Here is a 7,458-nt window from a genome sequence, read left to right on the forward strand (position 1 = left end):
TGTTAAGCATTATTTTTCAGCAACATTTTCTTTTTTACAATTTATGTTATAACTTTTGAATAAATCTTTAAATGTAATCTATGTATATATATATACATAGATTACATTTAAAGATTTATTCAAAAGTTATAACATAAATTGTAAAAAAGAAAATGTTGCTGAAAAATAATGCTTAACAATTTTTCGTATGTTGTTTACTATTTTGGAATGGGGTTCAACGTATTATTTTCTTAATAATAGTTTGATCACTTAGATCATCTAATAATCTTACTCGAAAAGATTTTTATTTGTTAATAGCATACACGTTAGTTAGCATATTGCAACGATATCATATTCGTATTCTCATAAACAAATAACATTTTGAACAACACATTTAAATAATTTGATAATTTATATTATAACTATTTAATAAAGCTTTAAGTGATCTATGTGTATATATGATTTATCTTTTTTCTTATTTTTGAAAATAGAATACGTTCACAACGACGTTTTTACGAAACAATTTCAGATACCAACTCTGTATATGAATATTTGTAGACTTGTGTATGTGTATGTGTGCGCGCAAAAGCATATATGTTTTGATATGAAGAGAATATCATGCGCGAGCACGAGACAGCAAGTTTTTTATAAGACATCAAGGAGGATTAGGAAAGTAAGGAGAAGAATAAGGACAAAAAATTATTCGAAAAGACAAGGATATGAGAAAGAAGTAGAAAAAAAAAAAAATGAGAAGGAAGTAATACGCTCGAAGCGGAAGGTACTTTAATTATGAGAAAAATCAAGTCACTTTTTTTATTGTTTTTCTTTTTTTTTTTTTATCATGACTATCATGGAAACTCTGTCTAACGTAGCATGAAAAAACTTTTAAAAAGAGATTACTGATATAGTAGGGTAATTAGCAATGATGCATTCTGAAGGTACACTGGTAATTAAGCCACTTTCTTTATCCGCACTTCTCTCTCGTTTTTTCTTTTCCACCTTTGTTCTGCATTGCGTAATAAATGTTGGATCGTGTAAGCATAAGTTTGTAAAGAAGATAAGAAGAAGAAGAACGAAGATTGGAAGGAAAATATTTCTTTTCTAATTCAATCAAACTTTAGGTAATGTGACGTATTTATAATTCGAACGTTTTTGCACACGTTTGTTTATATTCGAATAATTTCATTACATTTTTTTTTGTATAATAACCGAAATTAATTGTTAGTAATTAATATTCGTGTCGTGGTATATATATTGTAATGATGTATATATCTAGAATAAATTTATTTTTATTTGTAGATGCTTGAATGATTATTACACCTTGAACATACCTCATTAAACGTAATCAAAGATTAAATAGAATTTTTCAAGTAGAGAAATTACTTGTCGCAGTTTTATTAATTATCTTGTAAGATTGATCTTTGTCAGGGTAATGAGGTTTTAATTTATTTATCGTTGCGGATAAATTTTATGAGAATCGTTTGAAAATCTTAATCACAAACTTTCGTTTATTTTAATTGCGTTTAAATTTGTTGAAATAACGATAAGTGTAAACTTTGATATGAATATTATGTTAGAACTCTTAATAGATTATTATAGGGAAATGTGATTTTTACGGAAAAAAAAAAAAAAAGTAAAAGGAAAAGTCGTTATCGTTCTACGAATCTTGTCGTAGGTTTTCAAACAGATTTTTTTTTTTTATGAACGAACGCCTAACAGCATAGCAAGCAAATGTGCGAGAATCATGTTACGTAATTCTTTTACTTTTTTTTCTTTTTTTTTTTTACGATCGGTATCTCATCGGAGGCGCGCGTTTATACAAGGTTTTTAAATAAAATTGCATGAAACACGAATTGAGTTTTGTTTTTCCTTTATCAACCGTGTAGGTACATTTCGTTAACGGCATTTTTTGCATGTCGTAAAACGGTAAACGATCAATTACGATCGATAAGCTTGCAAACAACTGCGAATTTCTCATCGTTTTACATTTCTCTCAAAGTTTTTCATTATTAACAAATTAACGAAAAAAAAAATGAAAACAAAACAATATATATATATATATATATATATATTTTTTTTTTATCTTCTTACTTCTTTACAATTTGTCCGTAAACATTTGGTAAATTGTTATATAGGTACAAAAAAATAGTACGTGTACGGTATCTCCAATGAGAAGATAGTCGTCTCTGTTGTCATTTATTTCGCGTAAATTTAACTTTTTACTAGGTCTCTAGGGTGAATTCTTTTGTGCCTTCTAAGGATATATTGGCTGTGGGTATCGTTGGCTAGCGGGTTTATGTGCGTATCAATTCTTCTCTTGTATCTGTACGTTATCTTATAATCATTTCTTCTTGTATCATGGGAATTCTTAAATCCTTCCTTATTTCTTCATTACGAACTTACCATTGAACAAATGCATGATTGTGCGTATGGTTATGGATTGGTTGAGTCTCGAGCTTTACAATGTGACTTTTCGCTGCTATATTCCATAGCATAGTTTTGTAAAATGACACAAAAAAATAAAAATAATATAATAATTATTGACTAATATTTTGGCAATACCAAACATCGAATAAATTAACGAACGGATAAAGATTTTCACGTTATTTCTACGTGTGATCGCGTGTACGTTATTATTTTGATATATAAAATCTTCTCTATCGCAATAAAATCTATCATAAAGTTAATAAAATAAATATTGATGCTATTTTTTGGTCGTTCCTTTTGTTTATTTATGTTGTTGCCAATAAAATAAATGAAAAACGTTTATTTTTCTCGATATTTTATGGTGATTGGAATCCATTGTATATCGATGATAATAAAAATTGTTCGTTCATTTTCGTTTCCTTTTTTAATACTCTTTCGTAATCGAACTCATCGTTAGACGATCATAACAATGATTTATTTGTTTTCTATAGTTTATTTTCTACATTATTCAATTAACAAAAATATACGTAATAAAAATTTATATATATTACACTGATCAAACAGATAACATTTAAATTAATTTTACTAAAGTTTTTTTATCAAATCTATCATCGACCTAATACTGTAGAAAACACATTAATCAGAAACAATGCGATATTATTTTTTATATATAGTTATATATATAAATAACAATAAAAATTAAAGAATAATCAATCAATTATTAGACATGAAAAAACCGGATGTTCTCTCTGTTATAACAGCATGTACGATTTTAATACCATTTTCTTTACATTATCTTCGTACTTATTTAATTTACTTTTTATAAATAAAGCTTACAAAAGAGAGTGTGTGTGCGCAAACTCATTAAACATGTAATTAAGGTATACTAATGTATTTATTTCTAAATTGTTTTCATCCCAAACATATTTATTATACCAATAATTTTCAGGAAAAAATCTAATAAACGTAAACTGTATATATATATACATACGTTACATACATATATAGGTACCTAGCTAAAATTAGTTCAATTTTAGTTGTTGTTGTTGGCAGAAATACGATTAGAAATATCGACAGTTTCGAAAAATACTCGAATAGTGCATTAACCTAATTCTTTTCGATACGTGAATTGTACTAACGATCAAAAAAGTTTGATACCTGATCAATGATATAGAAAGAATAGGAGAAAAATAAAATTTTATACTAGTACAAATACTTCTTTCCAACTCTTTCTCTTGTGATTTAAAAATCATTATATTTTTCTCTATTTTTCCCATGAAAAAAAGAAGTTCATTAGTTGTTCAGTTCGAACCTTTTTGTTCGTTCGTCTGTCCGTCCTTCCGTGTGTTCGTTCGTTCGTTAGTTTGTTCGTTCGCTATTAAATTACTCTTCGATAGTGAAGTGAAAGAGCCTACGATGAAATTACGTTAACTCACATACATATTTGATATGATTAAATACCTTCGTCGAAAGATTGTTTTCGATATGGAAAAGTCGAGATACGAGAATAATGAAGAAAAAAGTATCTCTTGCGAGACATATAACGAGTTTTAACTACTTGGCATAGAATGACGTCATTTACTTTTTTAAATATACCTTACAGTATTACCAATTTATTATTTTAAAAAGTTTACTTCGCGTTATTTTCCGATAATAATAATATATATATCAAGCTAATTAAAATAATATTTAGTAATATAAAGTATTTCTTTTTTTAATTCTTTCAAAATTAATTATTGTTCAGTTAGCTAAATTGAATAATATTTTTTAAGAGACATCAAATTAGATTAGCAAGCAAGTTAATAAATCGTTATAAATCAAAAATTTAAACGAATACTTCGAGTTGACTTGTAAAGTAAGTTTTCGTATATATAAATCCTATTATAAATTAAAATTTTTCTTGAGAAATAAAAAATAAAGCGAATAGATCGAACTGTTGTATGGCAAAAATGATGTCACTTATGGTCTCATTAGGATAAGGGAAGACCTTGAAAGTGGGCTAGCAAACGTGCCGGAAAATCTTCCTTGTTAGCCTTCGAGCAGCGAAGCATTAAAGTTGAGAGGGATGGTAACTGAAGGTGAAGGGTGTTCTTGAGTGTGTGTGTATGTAAGTTTGTGAGTTCGTTGTGTGTATATTGATAGATAAAGAGGGGAAAATAAAATGTTAATTTTTTATTCTGATTTCTTTTAGGTGATACCCTTATGTCGTTTACTATTTTTTTTTCTTAAATCAATTAATCGACAGGTTGTAAGATTATGACTTTTTCACTTTATAACGATGCTTTTACAACTTCTACGTTCCTTGAAAAAAAAGTTTATTCTTTTTAAGACGTTTTCTGTTAAAACGCTCTTCTCGTTCTTTTTGAAAAAAAGAAAAAAAAATGTTATCGAGTATTAGTTTAACGATAAGAAGGTAATTTCTTTTCGTTTACTGGCACACCGATTTATGTCAAAAGGTTTTCCTTTTTTTTTTTTTTAGATAAAAGATTAAACATTGCTAATTTATTTCTATAAGGTATTAAAAAAAAAAAAATCCGAGTCTTTGGAGATTTTTGTCATATAATAATTCTAATCGACAATTTTTGGAATTTAATGTAACTTAACTTTCCGTTGGATTATAAAGAACACACAATTATATAACATTTTATTCGAATTGAATAAAAGTACTTGATTGTTTTTAGAAAAATACAAATATACACAGTTTTAATCTTTTATGATAATATTTGTTTATCTCACGAACGATTAAGTAAAGTTGGTTGCATTAGAATAACAAATTTAGAACATTTGAAAAACTAATTTCGAATTGATCGAAACGTTACATAATTTTATTTGGAATCTCAATGTTAGAAGAAAAATAAAGTTAGTTGAAAAAAAAAAAAAAATGGTAAATAAAACCACATGAAAAATAAAATACAATATTTCTTTTTCATAGCGAGATGAAATAATTACTATAATAAAAGTAAATATATATATATATATAAAACGTTTCGTACATTAAACGGAAAACGATAGCAGAAAATAAATATTACCGACATCGAGATGTTATTTCTAATAAAATGTTTCGTCCGTATATCAAGATAATATCCTTGCGAAAATCGATCTTTTAAGGATGAAATATAGGATGGAAAGAAAAAAGAAAGATAAAACTTTTTGGGATAAGGGTGGGGTGGGGGGTGCAAGTACGTGCTTCTCTTCCCTTGTTAGGGCAAGGGCTACAAAATCGGTTTTGAAAACTTATCCTAAAAAGCTTTATTATTTTTTCTTTTTTCGCTTCTTATTATTCTTACTTCTTCATACTTTTTTACTTCTTTTCTTTTATTTATTTTTTTTTCCTAATCTTTTTTATTCCATCAATGGACGATTAATTTTGATTTCTGTTCACATAACTACAGGACGTACATTTTCCGATTCATCTGAACAATGTCAAATAATAATAGAAAAATTGATATTTAATTTTTTAAACCGACATGTATAACATTGAGGTTGTTGCATACTCGTATATATATTTTAAAGTATCAGAATATGTTAGTATCTTAAAAAATTATTAATGTTCACTGAGTATATGTTATTATCTCATGTCAGTGTCGTATAATCATACTAATGTAAATGATATTATACATTTTACATCGGGTATAAATTTTTAGTTAGACGTTAAACGAAAATTAGCTTACCTGGGACGTAGGAAAGTTAACAGGAAAATAAATTATTTCATGAGTAAAACAATTGTTTTTTTCGAGATATGAAGCAGAAAGGTGTTTAAATAAAGATGAGCAAGAGCAAAAATATGTAAATATTAATCATTTCAAATGTATATGAGAATATAACTATCTATATAAGAGTATAACGGTTCGTTTCTTCTTTTAAAAAATATATATCTTAACACCCGTAAGAGGAAGACAAAAAAATGGGGTAAAAATAACATAAAATGTCACTCGAAGTAACAACAAACGTTACGGTTTCAAAACATCGAATAATTTACGTAATTTTAAAGGGAAGTTGTTGTAGCCAGGATGAGAAAAGAAACGTTTCGTGTTCCGTTCTATTTTTATTTTTCTTTAGTATTTTTATTCAATCTTCTTCTTCTTCTTCTCTCTCTCTCTCTCTCTCTCTCTCTCCCTTTTTATTTCTTTTCCCTTAATAAACAAAATAAAATACAAAAAGTATCATTTCTCATGAAAAGCCCATCATGAATCGTTTTCTTGTATAAATTACGTAACCAAAGACATGCATTGTTTGTGTTAATATTTCGTTTGAAATAAAATCCTTCTTTTTAAATTCTACATTTGTTTAAAATAGTTCCGAAACGAAAAGAACATAATAACAATTAGAACGCCCCTGTAATCGTGGTTATTAAATAAACAATATGTAAAATTTCCGCGTGTGTACCTTTAACACATGCGGAAGGCAATATTTATTTCATTAGTTATGTATTCGACGTCGAAATTTTACGAGAAAGAGTGAAATGATGAATTTAACGAGAGAAATACGAAGAGAGAGAGAGAGAGATATAGACAGAACGCATTTTCTCTCTTTCTCATTCCACGTGTATCATAAATTTTCATATTGAGAATAAATTCGATCAGGGAATAACAAGCGCATCGAAATATCTCGTAGAATTCAGCATCCGTGGGAGGAGGGGAGGAGGAAGAGAGTTTTATTAATCCAGAAATAGTGTATAGAGATCAATATACAGTCACTTCGAAAAATATTCTCGACTCTGTAATATGATTAACTTTCATACATCAAATTTTGGTTGTTTATAAATTACCCTGTTTATTGTGCTTTTAGCAATATAGATTATTTATAGTTATTAATATTTATAAATATGTATATAATAATCTATTTACACTAAATTAAAAGATAAAGTTGATAAATTTGACCAGTCGAACTTAGTGTATAAAATACCATGTGAATGTGATAAAAGCTATATTGGTCAAACGAAACAGAAATTAAAAAAAAGATTAGACCAACATAAAAATGACTGTAAACCCATAAATGTAAATAAAACCAATACCACAGCGTTAGCTGAACACCATTTCAAAACAGGACATA

At 27.4% G+C, this 7,458-nt stretch overlaps 1 protein-coding gene across 10 annotated transcripts in view; it reads right to left on the reverse strand.

Annotated features, from left to right (window-relative positions):
• Nucleotides 1–7,458, reverse strand: part of LOC106786409 (flocculation protein FLO11-like) — a 128,976-nt gene that overhangs the window by 81,118 nt on the left and 40,400 nt on the right. The window lies entirely within an intron of this gene.

The sequence above is a fragment of the Polistes canadensis genome, unplaced genomic scaffold (genome assembly GCF_001313835.1).
Source record: "Polistes canadensis isolate GaletaPanama2010 unplaced genomic scaffold, ASM131383v1 scaffold_73, whole genome shotgun sequence".
Taxonomy (NCBI): Eukaryota; Metazoa; Arthropoda; class Insecta; order Hymenoptera; family Vespidae; genus Polistes; species Polistes canadensis.